Below are 14,636 nucleotides of genomic sequence, written 5' to 3'. Positions count from 1 at the left end.
AAATCCTACTATATTTTATGATATACAGTAAAACGTCTATAACAAGCGTTAGTTAATCCATATGCTGTGTGCACCTGGAACTTCATGAATATTGACATTTACCAACACGGCTTCTACAATCTAAAACTAGACTTCCTTAAGTTAACAGGGAAATAGTTGGCCAAGAGTTAATTTAGAATGTATATCGGTCGTTTTGGAATCAGGAAAACTATAGAAGTTATGTATGATCACATTTCCATTGAATCCTCGCATATATGAGCCAGTATCAGCTAAACATGTCTATTAAACATTATTGTTTTCATTATAAAGTTTAGAATTAAAAAACGGAATACATGCTGGCAGGCATTATCAGTCATCAGAACTGCGGTGATCGTTTTGCCGAGTTGACAAAGTCGACAAAATTAACCAACTATATAGCCACTCTTTTATAATGTCTCTTTTCAAAATACGTGTTAGATATTCATCAATAAATCGTTAATAAATGATTTCATAGTTTTTGCGTTAAAAACTCAAAAAGAATGTTTATTTCGCCAACTCGTACCGAGCAAGTTGTATCGTGAATTGCATTGTTGGTAACAAAATGTACATAATTCCTTTCAGGGTGTCCCTTATATTCGCTGTAATATTTCTTATTCACTTCCGAACAAAAGGAATAACACACAATTACAGTTAAAATATACAATTTTATTATGAAATGGTACAACTCAAAATTCCATTATAATGTATAAATATCAATTGTGTATACCCTATATACCCCGAGCAAACATACAATGCTTTGCAAAATATTATATATGAGTGTCGTTTTATTCATCCTACCTTGTAGTAATGACCCTACATGTATATAGGTCATTTATTTTTGACACAGCGAGGTCTTAAATTATCGAGTGCGTGCAAGACATCATGTAGCAAAACTTGCACATTTTGTTCAATAACGAGCATTCATCTCTGAAATATTGAAAAATTATCTCGGAACCCCCCCCCCCATCGGATGTCTATTATAATACATATATTCCAATGGATGACAAGAATCATATTAACGGAATGGTGGATATAACCACCATAAAAGAATGTGGATTTAATAGATCATTTACTAAAGAATTTATGAATAAATCCGTCTCGGCAATGCCTCTTATTCAGCGAAAGATTGTTAAAGAGTTAAATAATTAAATCTACTGAGTTCTTACAGGCTTTATAACCAAGACCACGTTTTCCAAGAGTCAATGACATCGAAACTCTCAAAGCATGACTGAGAAGACTTTCCCTAAATGTCACTGATTTTGAAGTACTTTTGTAGTACAACCCAAACACCTTCCCATTTATCCCTCTTGCACTTACATGTAGTTCATTTACAATGCATTTTACTTGCTTCTCTTCAGTCGCAGTTAATCATGATTTCTCTTTGTATGTTTTGTGCTTTATGCCATTTTATATTAATAATATTCATTGTATTTCCACAGTTTTTTTAAAACTTATTCATCAATTCTATTCACCTTGATTTTAAGTGATTTTTTTTCCTTTATTTCATTAATACTCATTGTCTTTTAAATTTGTCTTTTGATCTTAATCTTGGTTTTGTTTGCTTTCTTTTAATGTAATAGCACTGATAAGTTATGTACTTTTGTTTTTATGTATTGTATTTTTCTTTGTAGGAATTCATTTATTCTGTAAATCATTCAATGTCTAAAGGACTCTTTTGTGAAGCAGGCCTCTGGGCACTGAAAGGACTACCCTGTTTTTAAATAACGCTGAATAAATAAGATAAATAATGACTTTAAATTACGTCCTTCAAATATTTCACACAGCCCCCCCCCACACACCTTCAGCAAGGTTTTAAAGTGCCTACCCAGAATTTAACGGCCTTTTAACAGTCATCTTGCCCTTTCCAAGTGAGAGTCAAAACCATTGATCTAACCTTTCCTGACGACTACCTGTGCTAACCTAATCGTTTGGGCGGAAGAAAAAAACAGTATCAGTATTTCTTTAACCTATCCAGATCCACAATGCATTCTAAACCAAGAGGTGTTTACATCTTCCATGTCGGTATAAAATCGGATGGAAGCTAACCGTTATTTATGACGAATGAAGACCAATGACTACCAGATGATTTTTTTTTATAAACGTCCTTAACATGCTAAAGAAAAGATACCAGCATGATTTTACCCAATATTGCAACAGAGGGATATTAGCATGATTTTACTACAAATTTGTACAGAAATTGTTTCACATAAATTATAACAATGAATGAACGCACAACATAAAAATGATTACGGTATTTTAACCAACTATATTGGGTACTCCTTAGTTTAGAATCAGATCACTAGCGGAACCAGGGGTGGGGGGAGGGGCAAAGCCGGCCCGTGCCAACTTTTGAGAGGCACTATTAAATTTTGTAATGTAAAAATGTCGTTAAAACAGAAGTGTCCCCCCCCCCTTGAAAGTGAAGATCTTCTTTTTTTTTTGCTTGTCAATTTTTTTCGAGAACCAAATTTTTCCTTGGAAAAATGAGCCCCCTCCCCTTTTGAAAATTCTGGAACCGCCCCTGAGTGTGATGTATTACTATTTAAGTGGTTCACTACATCAGCAATCACTTACCAGTATAAAAAGGGATATAAACTCATAACATACTCGTACATGTAGATCACGAGTATTTTTGCAGAAGATTGAAAAAGGAGTTGTCTATTGAAAAAAAAAACTCACTGTATATCAGCCGTGGTAAACTGAAACCATTCTATCCTCCCACCTAGCTCAGTGAAATGTGAAGGATATTTCCTTTCAAGTAACATTGGTTCATGATACACGACTTGATAAAATAAAGATATTCGATTGCTTTTTAACTTGCCATTGATACTCACCCTATTCAATTAGACCGACATTCGAGAGCGATGTCGAGTGCAGTTGAAAGAGAAATTTTCTTTCCATGCCTTCCGATATTTACAATCTCAGAGTGTATTACCATTTTCAAAATACAAATGCCCCAAAACTGACTTTGTCCCAAAAATTTTCTGAATAAGCATGAACTTCTTTGAAATGAAATTGATACCAATGATTATTATTAAACATGGTGTTTTCTCAAACATGAGTCAGACTTCGTACAATCATGATTCCTCCCTCACGTAGGCCTAATTCTAAACCCAACTAAGTAATTGAAGATGTAATAATTATGCGTGGATCCTCCGTCATGGGCATTTTGTTTGCTTCAATCTTCGGATAGTAATATGAGAGGGGAAGAGGTGTTCAGTCTATAGATGCCTGGCGAAAACTTTATTTGTTCATAGACTCCCCCCCCCCCCGTCATTTTCATTCACGAAGCATGTCATGCGCGGTATAGCCGGTCACGTGAAAACGAGAAGAGGCGCCGAGTAGATCACGTTTATCACACATTCGATCAGAACAGGTGGATTTAGAAAGCCTTCTCTTTAAAAAGAAGTGGAGTTTTAAGACAATAGTGAATATATACCAATGTGAGTTAGAAGTGGGAATTTATATACATTGGGAGTGACTCCAATTATTACTCATTAACAATGATAGTCACAGCAGAATATCTCCAAACCTCAATATTCGAAATTCTTGCTACGTTAACTTACATTGTAAGTGTTACTATAAATAAAAACAAACTACAGTATTAAAAGAGCTCATTACAGTCCCTTTGGTGAGATCATAATAGCTCTATGGTGAGATAAACGGTGAGCATATGACTTAAACATACTTGCACAAATTGTAGCCCAGGCCAGACAGGAGTATACATGTACTCGTTGGAAAGTTGATCTGGGAGGAAGAACAAGGCTCAAGGTACTGGCTTATATAAATAAGATTTGAGGAGCTAGGCCTACATTTCAGAGGGCCACTACAGATAGAATGAGTATAGTATCTCGTCACAGTCAATGGCCCGTATTCTGAAGTCAGGTTTAACTTAAACTCAGGTTTAAAGTTGTGGTTTAAGTATGGATAGCCAAATGTTACATAAATCACTAAAAGTAGAAATACCATATTTCAGCTAATTTGGCTCTCAAATCATTCATAATTGTCTGGAAAGTATAAATAGATGATTGTCTTCACCATCGAGGAATCAGGAAAGAGCAAAGTACACACAAGAAACATACAACTTAATAAAAAAAAATTGACACTTTTGGCTTCCCATAATTTTAGCACAGAGTTAGAACATGGTCTAAATTAAAGGTAAATGCTAGTTTTGGTAACGATATCAAAATGAGTTCGTACAGAATCCAATGAAATGACCACCAAAGTGTCTGTTTGTATAAATAAAACGCATGTGCCAAAGAATTCTGGAAGAAATTGTGTAATTGCTGAGAAATCACCAAATAAGCACAGGAATCGGGTAGGGCGTCGGGCCCGACGCTCTCAGCAATAATTATACATTGTCCCACGTGCGCTTATCTGTGTTGGGGATCTTCGATGTGAACATTTTTCAGCGTAGATTTCAAGATTTCACAAAGTTCAGTTAATGTAACTGTACCAGATCTAGATCCTTGATGATATACTGACAATTAAGCCTTGTTTTACAGACTTTCTCATGAAATCAGTGTTTACTGCAACTACTGGAATTTCTCTTTAAACCTGACTTCAGAATACGGGCCAATAAGTTCTGTTGTTTCCAATGAAAAGATCTTGTGTCAACTGACAAGAAACTGTTCATGAAAAACAAATATTATAATACGTTCCCTTCTTACAAAGTATGTAATTTGAGTAGACTGTTTTCAGAAAGCGTGTATGCCCGCAAATGTAGCACAATCTTGTTACTTCCATTTGAAAAGCAGATAAAAATAGCCACTAGTCTTTATGCCTCGGAATCAATAGAATCATCAATCAAGAGTAATATACATAAAGCTGTCTTCTAATGATAAGAAAGGGGAAGATCCTATATTTCTCAAACGGCGGTTTGATTACAAAATTTATTGTTGTATATAAGAAGTACAATAAGACAAACGAAGCAAATGATATTACAAGAATATTCCTCCACCCTTTCTCGTCATGATTGTCATCAAATAAAACTTGTGGAATGCGCAGGTATTAACCGGCGAAATTTTATGACCGTTTTCTTTGAAGTCTTGAAATCAAATTGTACACAAGTATAACACTTGTGACGCTTCGTGACCTTCCCTAAGAAAATATCGTGCTAAAATTGTATTTTGGTTTGACTGAATCCGTAATTTATTGTTATTTTTTTTTCATTTTATCTTTTGTCTGTTATGACCGCCTCGAAAAAAAAAGAAATAAAGAGAAACGTTCAACTAGAAAATTTATAATAGGAAAAAAAATCTATGATGACCTATTAAAACAAATAATGATGGCATTAGCAAATAATAATAATCCCAAATGAAATTTTTAAATAATATAAAAGATCGTGCATTATGGTAAATAACACTTATGACATTCAATATTTACTTGAAAGAATGTAGCTGGATAGGCAATGCATTTCTATGGATATAATGAGTGATTTCAGTCACTTCTGTTACATTTTCCAATCAAGATCGCAAAAACTCACCTCGTCATATTATCATTGCACGCGCTTGGTAAACCAATTTGACACGTTGTATCCAACAGTCTTCAATAAGTAAAATTTCACGTTGAACCAACCATACAATGTTTCCCGCAAATCACAAAATAGCCATCAAATAAAGTAGAATATATCATCTTTTGAAAAAGACATAAGAACCACCAACAAACAGGATTAATCCACATGCATTCGCCGTCCTATCAACAGCAGAAGGTTTATAATGCCACAGACACAAAAATACATGTAATGTACCGAATACTCCTCGGCAAGAAGCAATAAAAACTAGACGATCGGAGAAAAACGAGCTTCTCTTCCGTGTCAAGATTCAAGGTAATTATGACCAAAGAACTTCTCTTAAATTGAGCATACCAAGTCTCTTGCAGGGTCGCCTTAAATGGTCGTAATTGCTAAGAATCTGCTATTACCAGGGCACTTAAGACACGCAAACAAGAAAAGAGACGGTGTGTTAACATTGTAATGATGGCGTAATTCGAAATGTCTCTATTGACTTTCGTGTTTCTATTCCGGCATGTTCACACTAACCAGGCAACAGACCACGATTATAACATAAAATTTATTTTTTGAGGGAAAGGAAGGGTGGGGCACACGATTTCGCAACGCTGATCTGGGATAGGAAAATAATAGTAAATACTCTTCATTCATAAGACTATGACCCAGAATAATGTGATTTGTCAATGCCATATTGCCTCGATTTTGTTTATCTTTCATTATTATGCATTTTTAATTATAAATTCAAACAGGATATCATGCTATCTTAGGGGGTTGAATGCAAGTTTGCTAGCAGTATTCAATAACGATGATATAACTTTAAAGACCTTAGGTAAACAAATATTGTTTATAAATGATCAAACGTTGGTCGCCTGTAAAAGATGATTGGCACCGGGTTCAACATTACCAATAAAGGGTGATAATAAAAAATGTACCCGGAAGTTTATAGCTTGAATTTTCGGACAATAAAACATGTGGAAATAAATTCAGGCTGGATATTAGTGGTAAGCTAATTAACCTGATCATATTGACTTTCTACAATTTGTACAACGTGTGAATATATAATTAGAACTAAATGCATTGCTCTTAAACTTACAAAATCCCTCAAGAATGGCCGCTCAAAACGGTCGACCCACCATGTCTGTATATACAAAATGTCGTCGGTTTGCGTGAGTTCGCACATCAAAGTGTCTATGGGGATGAATAAAGAGAAGGGAAAGGAGTCTTTCTAAAGCCCCTTTCACAATTGACGTACGACCATTTGCGACCTTTTGATCGTGCGACAGGCTGCAACAGGCATCAATCGCTAGTCATCTCATAAGATCGCACAGAAGCTTTCACAGTTGCAAGAGCTAACGTACAACAAAAACAACTAGTAAACCCCGTTGCACGAGTAAGTCGCATGTGCCATATGTGCTGTTATTGTGCTCGTGCGATCACATGCGAGTGTTGCACGAGGGATTGCGAGTGGAACGGTCGCATAAATGCGAATGAAACGGTAGTGCAATGTTGTAAGCCGTTGCGATCGGTCTTGCAACAGTCTTATGGCCCATATATTATTGCACCCTGTCGAAAGACAGGTCTCTGTAGGTCGCTAGCACATGTGCAAGTGTTGTGCGACCTCCAGTCGAGTACATGCGACTACATAGTCGTGCCACCTCTCGCACCAAGTCGTACAACGTTGAACAACACTCGCAAGATGATCGCCCGACCGATGGTACAACCCTGGGTACGGCCTGATGCGAGTGAATCTATCGTATTTGATCGCATTCGGATTTTGAACATGTTCAAAGTTCAGTTGTGACTAGTCACGACCACCTCGAGTTCGTGCGACCGTCTACAACGACTGCGAGTGCTCCCCAGACACAAAGATATTGATCGTGCAACAACAAAAACTGTTGCAGGCGGTCGTAAACTGGTCGGACGTCAATTGTGAAAGGGCTGAAAGGTCGCATAAATGCGAATTCAACGGTATATAGTGGAATGTTGTAAGCCGTAATTTCGATCCGGGTCTTGCAACAGTCTTATATAATCGCACCCAGTCGCAAGACTGGTCTCTGTAGGTCTCTAGCACATGTTCAAGTGTTGTACGACCTCCAGTCGACTAAATGCGACTATACTTAGTTGTGCCACCTCTCGCACCAAGTCGTACAACGTTGAACAACACTCACACGATGATCGCCCGACCGATGGTACGACCTGATGCGAGTGAATCAGTCGTATTTGATCGCGTTTGGATTTTAAACATGTCCAAAGTTCAGATGCGACCAGTCACGACCACCTCCGACCACCGAGTTCGTGCAATCGTCTACAACGACTGCGAGTGCTCGCAGGACACCAAGAGATCGATCGTGCAACAACAAGAAAAAACTGTTGCAGGCGGTCGTAAACAGGTCGTACGTCAATTGTGAAAGGGGCTTTAAGGCCACCACTCACCTTACGACTGTTCGCGATCCGACTTTGAAACAAATCGCATTTTGCTAATTTTCTGAAAACGTGAATAGAACATATCATTTTATTTGAGGTTAAAATTAATTGAAAGAATACTAATATAACCATTTTGAAAGATTTTAAACCTTTATTTTGGAGTAAAGGCCAAATTACATGTAGTTCTAAATCGTAGCCAATCTTACGACTGATATGACGTCATTACGACTATATATTAAATTTGCTTTTATTTTAAGAAGGATGATAGCATAATCATGGATTTGAACATAGGTATTCGTACGATGATTTCGAACTTTACACAGTAAGATATTCCAAGTCTCAATATTAGCGTCAAATTCTTCTACGTTTATTTTTCCATAATTGAGTCGCAGACGAATCGCAAGGTGTGCGGCCGCCTTTAGGGAGGGAATTTGGGACCTTTCGCAATCATCACGGACGCTAGTATTAGGGTCCCCTAACACAAAAGTTAACGCTTAATCATACACTTGATTTTAAGATTTATTGTGCATTACAGTCAATAGAATCAAACGTAGAAAACTGCTCTACGATCAATGCTAAGCTTTGTGTAACAGGGGGGTTACAGGCCCTACAAATCTGCTTTTCGTGTGCAAAATCCCTTTCCACGACACCCGTACCGCATACATGCATGTATATTACGACTGATGGCTGGATATATTCAAAATGCAGGACCTAAAATAGATTTATGACATGGAGAAGAAAGTGGTTTTTCAAACAAATCGAGAACATATTGAGTGAGGAAAAACTTACTGAATGAAGGCTTAGATATAGATCATTACAGTCCATCGAATCGATATTACATTTAATGTGGATTATTGGTGGATCACTGGCAATTGATTTGATGGATAAGATCAACCTCTCCAGCCGAACATTTCGCATGCGTTGATAATTATGTACACATAAAGCGATACCTTTGAACTCGTTTCCTTTTGTTTCTTTGTTTCTTTTGTTTACTCCTTATACACAAACGATATGCCTCTCGCACACGATGTGAGGGGCATTATGTTTTACATTCCCCAGAAATGGGGATTAGATTCAAATTCCGGGGGGTCCACTTCCATTGATGAGTGGATACCAGGCACGACCATGGGGTTTCGAAAAGTACCCTAAACATGCTAAACAAGGGAAGCAATTCTTTTCCAGATTATGAAAATGCATCTCTTAACAAGTATTTGGCTTGTGAAACCCTACAAGTATTGAATATCCCTTATTTCAGCATTTTAAACATCGTTTTGACACCCTTATAACGTTACACAGGCCTATATACGTAACGTACCTGCCCACGTCCCCTTTTACGGGTGGTCGCTACTGGTATCCACTAATCAATGGAAGTGGGCCCCCCGGGCGGCCTCTCGAGCTCTAGGAGGAGTCAAATGTGGCTTTGGAAAGTCGTCCTCAATCGGATAAATCGCTGTTACCATAGTAGCAACCAGAATTTTGCACACGAAACGCATATTGAATGTTTCCGTCGCAGATGCGAAACGAAAAAAAAATCTCATGTCACACAATTTGCATTGCAGGACTGAGTTTTACGACCATGATGACGGGCCCAAAAAGTCCCTTCCAAAGTCAACTACCGTTGTAAATAAGCGTCCGCGTCCTCAAACGAAAGTCGGGAATGACCGATCGCAGTAACACGACATTTGATCCTGCAACAATTTATCCTTCCTTGATATCTTAGAAGGCATATGATTAGAGCTGGGATAGTAATAGAGTTTTGGTTCAGAATATTGTAAAGATTAGAATTAGGGTTTATTTAGTTTTGGAGGTTAGCATGGGTGTCGATCACGGGGGATGGGGGGGATATATCCCCCCAATATTTCAAGTGGGGGGGATGGCCTGTATTATCATCCCCCCCAATAATTTAGGATAGAAAAATTATAATAATGATGATGAAAAAATGAAGTTTGATCATGATTATAGTGATGATTATAGTATGCCATCAATCAGTTTGTTTCCCTCGCAATTTGTGTATATTGTTATTACATAAAAACATTCTTTTTCAGGACTATTAAACAGATGGGTGGAGGTTCAAGATGAAAAAGAATGAAATGTTTATGTATATGATATTTTTAAAACATGCCATAAAAGGACCCCAATGAAAAACAACTTTTGTTGATAGGGTGTTCCATCCCTCCAGTGATGAATAAATTAAATTTAATAAATCAATTAATTCAAAAGGGTGGAAAAATAAACGGGAGTGAAAGGGTGGCAAGATAAATAGTCTAAGGAATGACCATATAGCTATTACTGTGATAGCTCTATGGAATGACGGTAAGCCCGATGGCGCACGAGAAGCCACACAGTTTGTAATTTGTGCTAGTCTTAATTGGTCCGAATCTGCATGTTATCATCATGCATTAAGAAAAAAATATAACCAGTCGGGTTAGATTTAAGAGAGAAGTTGTATACACAGAGGCGTTGATCCGGGGGGGGGGGGGGGGGGGGGGGGGGGGGGGGGGGGGGGGGCGATCGCCCCACCAATGAAAATATTTGGGGGGAACATATCGTTTGGCCCCCCTCCCAATAATTAAGCATGTGCAACTAAAAAATAAAGTAAGATTGTAATGCTACACTGAAACCAGCAAGCGAGATTGAGATACCAACTCGATTTTGATTTAAAATCGTGCTCTAAATGTCTGCTTTTCAGATTGGAATATAAAAATTTTCAGCTCGCGCTTCGCTCTCGCATCATTTCTCGACCAAAACCCCATACTTTTTATGATTAAATAGGTGAATAGAATGTCCCATTTTCAGTTCTATACCTCAAAAGAACTCCCGCTTAGATTTTCAATAATCTTTTGTTGGATACATATCTTGTTCTTTATTAAAAGCGTCCATTAAACTGTCTTTTTTTCCAGATCGAAATATCAAAATTTTCAGCTCGCGCTTTGCGCTCGCATCTATTGTCTTCTAGATACCCATCTTGGTACCAAAAATGCTTAGAATATCAAGCTTTTACGTCAGAATATAAACAAATTTCAGCTCGCTCTCTAGTGAGATACATGTACATGTATCTATCCTCCTCATGAGTTACTACAAACAAAACTAAACACGTACATTTTTCCTGTTTTCATGTCATACAAAAAATTTCAGCTCGCGCTTCGCGCTCGCATTGTTGGTGAGAGTGAGATATGTGTCTCTTTTTCATGAGTCATATATATATATAATATAGTCCTATGTGTGTGGGGGTGTAGGGGTGTGTGGGTGAGTTTGTTCGTTTTGTGTGATCGAGCGCCTTTGGAACGTTGATTCATGATTTTGCCCCCAATCTGAAAAATGGATCGACGCCCCTGTGTATACATCATATGCTCAATAAACAGATCACGTGTACATGGTCCAGACAATTTTTGTCATTTTTTTCTTTCGTATGAGTTTAGAATAGGCTTACTTGTAACACAAATTGAATTAAAAACAAGTGGAATGCCTCTGGCCGTCTCACCTGCATCACGCGGTTCAATATAGCAGCAGTGCTGACTTTGAATACTACTCTAACTCGCACAAGATGTTCAGTGATACATGGTTACTCTTATGTCCACTTTTTATGAACGAGACCAATAAACTTACAGAGATATGATGGTTATTCAACAAAAAAACCCCAACATGGCCAAAGTTCATTGACCATACATGACCTTTGACCTTGATCATGTGACCTGAAACTCGCACAGGATGTTCAGTGATACTTGATTACTCTTATGTACAAGTTTCATGAATCAAATCCATAAACTTTCATAGTTTTGATGGTAATTCAACAGATAAACCCAATTCGGCCAAAGTTCATTGACCTTTGACCTTGGTCATGTGACCTGAAACGCGCACAGGATGTTCAGTGATATTTGATTACTCATATGTCCAAGTTTAATGAACTAGACTAATAAACTTTCAAAGTTATGATGGTAATTCAACAGATACCCCGATTCGGCCAAAGTTCATTGACCCTAAATGACCTTTGACCTTAATCATGAGACCTGAAACTTGCACAAAATATTCAGTGATGCTTGATTACTATTATGTCCAAATTTCATGAATCATATCCATAAACTTTCAAAGTTATGATGGGAATTCAACAGATATCCCCAATTCGGCCAAAGTTCATTGACCCTAAATGACCTTTGACCTTGGTCATGTGACGTGAAACTCATGCAGGATATTCAGTGATACTTGATTAACCTTATGTCCAAGTTTCATGAACTAGGTCCATATACTTTCTAAGTTATGATGTCATTTCAAAAACTTAACCTCAGGTTAAGATTTGATGTTGACGCCGCCGCCGCTGCCGCCGTCGCCGCCGCCGTCGGAAAAGCGGCGCCTATAGTCTCACTCTGCTTCGCAGGTGAGACAAAAAAACTATATAAGTACAGTACAACACGATGCATATCAATCACTCGCAAATGTCCTAACCTGTGATTTTAATGGGGGTAATGTTGAAAGATCCCCATCCACAAGAACTTTTGTGTCGATCATCCCCCCCAACCAAGAATACCGATCGACACCCATGGAGGTTAGGTTTGATGTTTCGTTTAATGTGCAGACTTTCCATCGCAGCAATTGTCGCCGGAGAAAATGTCATGGAACCCATACCGCATCTCTTCATGACATTACATAATCATTTATCAAACTGAAAAAAAAACAACTGCCTGATATCAGCAGGGAGCAACTGCATGTGTGGCCAAAGTAAATGGTGTGGTGATACTGGCATCGTAATGTTGTCGATATATTGAATCATGTATCGATTGACTTGTAATAAGGCTTTGACCAACCCTGTCCGACCAAAAGGATTGCAATTACTTTTGACTTACTAGCAGCTGATTCAGTGATTTTGATTTCGAATTCGGCTAGAGTACTGATAACACATATACCACATGGGTGCCCCCGCATACATTCGTAATTCCGAAGGTTCGTATATCCGAAGGTTCGTAATTTCGAAGGTTCGTTAGTCCGAAAACGGAATGATTAACGAACCTAATTTCGTTTTCGGACTAACGAACCTTCGGAACAACGAACCTTATTTCGTTTTCGGATTAACGAACCTTCGGAACATCGTACCTTATTTCGTTTTCGGATTATCGAACCTTCGGAATAACGCCACAAATGTTCGGATTAACGAACCCTTTTATGTTCTCGGATTAACGAACATCGAGGTATAGCCAATTTACGTGTTTCGGAATTACGAACCTTCGGAATAAAGAACCTTCGGAATTACGAAGTGTAACCGGGTGCCCCACCCCATATCTCCACATCTCTTTCTGTAACATGTACTTGCCCCTCGAAATAGTATTTATCGATTTATTTAATGACGTACCGTACCTGATGTAGGCGGCATATCCTAACTTTTGCTGTTAGATTATGCTAGAAAGAAATGTGAAAAGTCTTAAGACAAAGTCGAGATGTTATCTCAGTGGATTAATCATCGGGAGACATCTCAGGGTTGGGTTGTCTTCATCAAGGACTAGCTATTTGATGATTTAATGAGTTTACAAAAAAACGGAATTTCGGGTTGGTTGGAAGAAGGCAATTCTTTACGAATTCTCTTTTTCTTCAAATGTGGAGGAGCCGTGGTGTAGTGGTTCTGAATCTCGCCTTGTAAACAGAGAGTCGTGTGTTCGAATCCCACCACGGTCTGGCGTCCTTTGGCAAGGCGTTAATCCACACTTTGCCACTCTCGACCCAGGTGCTAAATGGGTACCCGGTAGGATGTCCTGGGGCCCGTTGCAGAAAGAGTTGCGTTTAAACGCAAGTCAAAAAATCAATCGCAAGTCCCAAATGCGCGCTGTTGATTGGTTGAATATCAAGTTGCGCATGATTTTTAGAGTTGCGATTGATTGCAACTCTTTGTGCAACGGGCCCCAGTACTGTGTGCGCCTCACCGGCGACTGACTGGAATACTCACCAGGGAGTGGAGGATGTGCGGGAAGGACTGATTGAATCCGATGACTGGGGTAATAATATCTGTAAAGCGCTTAGACACGTCGTTCCGATGTATTAAGCGCAATATAAAGGCGGATTAACTAATCACTACTCAATTCAGCGGATTATTATTATTATTAAATCAATTTTGGAGATTGTGCAAGTATGTTTGCGACTTCATATTTTCACCATGCGAAAAATAACAACGCATAATTTATAATGAAACAATGTGTATTTGAGATCAAAGTCTGAAAATAATTATGCCTCATGTCGTATCACCAAAATATTAATGTAAACATTAACAAAAAATGTGTTTTTCCTGGTTTACATTGTAAACTTCACAAAAGGCAAACAATCTGAATCCCAGATTTTCTAAATCTGAATATGCATCAATAATTCTTAAGGTAGATTTTCACCGAACCGGGACAAGCTTTTTAATACCTTTGGGAATTGGAGTCGGGGGATAATCCCCAACTCATAACATGCATCGGCTGCTGACTATATCGTATGGAAGAAAACAAATATTTGAGAATACGATAGCACATCTTTTCAATTTGACATGCTGACGGCTCTGATCGTGTGGTATGTTTAACGTTTACTTGGAGCTTGCAGCCTAGCTAATCTCTCGTTCCACAAGCGAATGTCAAATAAAAAAAAGAAGAAGAAAGGAAAGGATGAGAGGAAGTTAGACAGATAGAGAAGGAGAAAGACAGGCAGATAAATTGAGTAAAATGAAAAT

The 14,636-nt window shown here is 38.1% G+C and overlaps 1 long non-coding RNA gene across 3 annotated transcripts in view; it reads right to left on the bottom strand.

Moving 5' to 3' along the window:
• LOC121422327 overlaps positions 1 to 14,636 on the bottom strand; it is a 65,721-nt gene that overhangs the window by 38,107 nt on the left and 12,978 nt on the right. Inside the window, exon 1 of one of the 3 annotated variants that reach the window (XR_005971150.1) lies at positions 5,504 to 6,075. The exons of 1 other annotated variant lie outside the window; for it this stretch is intronic. This is a non-coding gene — a long non-coding RNA (uncharacterized LOC121422327). Of the gene's footprint in view, positions 1 to 3,706; positions 4,056 to 5,503; positions 6,076 to 14,636 lie in introns of those variants that run through there. One more of the 3 variants, XR_005971149.1, reaches the window with a different exon arrangement.

This window comes from Lytechinus variegatus, chromosome 10 (assembly GCF_018143015.1).
Source record: "Lytechinus variegatus isolate NC3 chromosome 10, Lvar_3.0, whole genome shotgun sequence".
Classification (NCBI taxonomy): domain Eukaryota; kingdom Metazoa; phylum Echinodermata; class Echinoidea; order Temnopleuroida; family Toxopneustidae; genus Lytechinus; species Lytechinus variegatus.
Note: the sequence above shows the minus strand (reverse complement) of the source record. Positions and strands in the feature narration are given on the sequence as shown.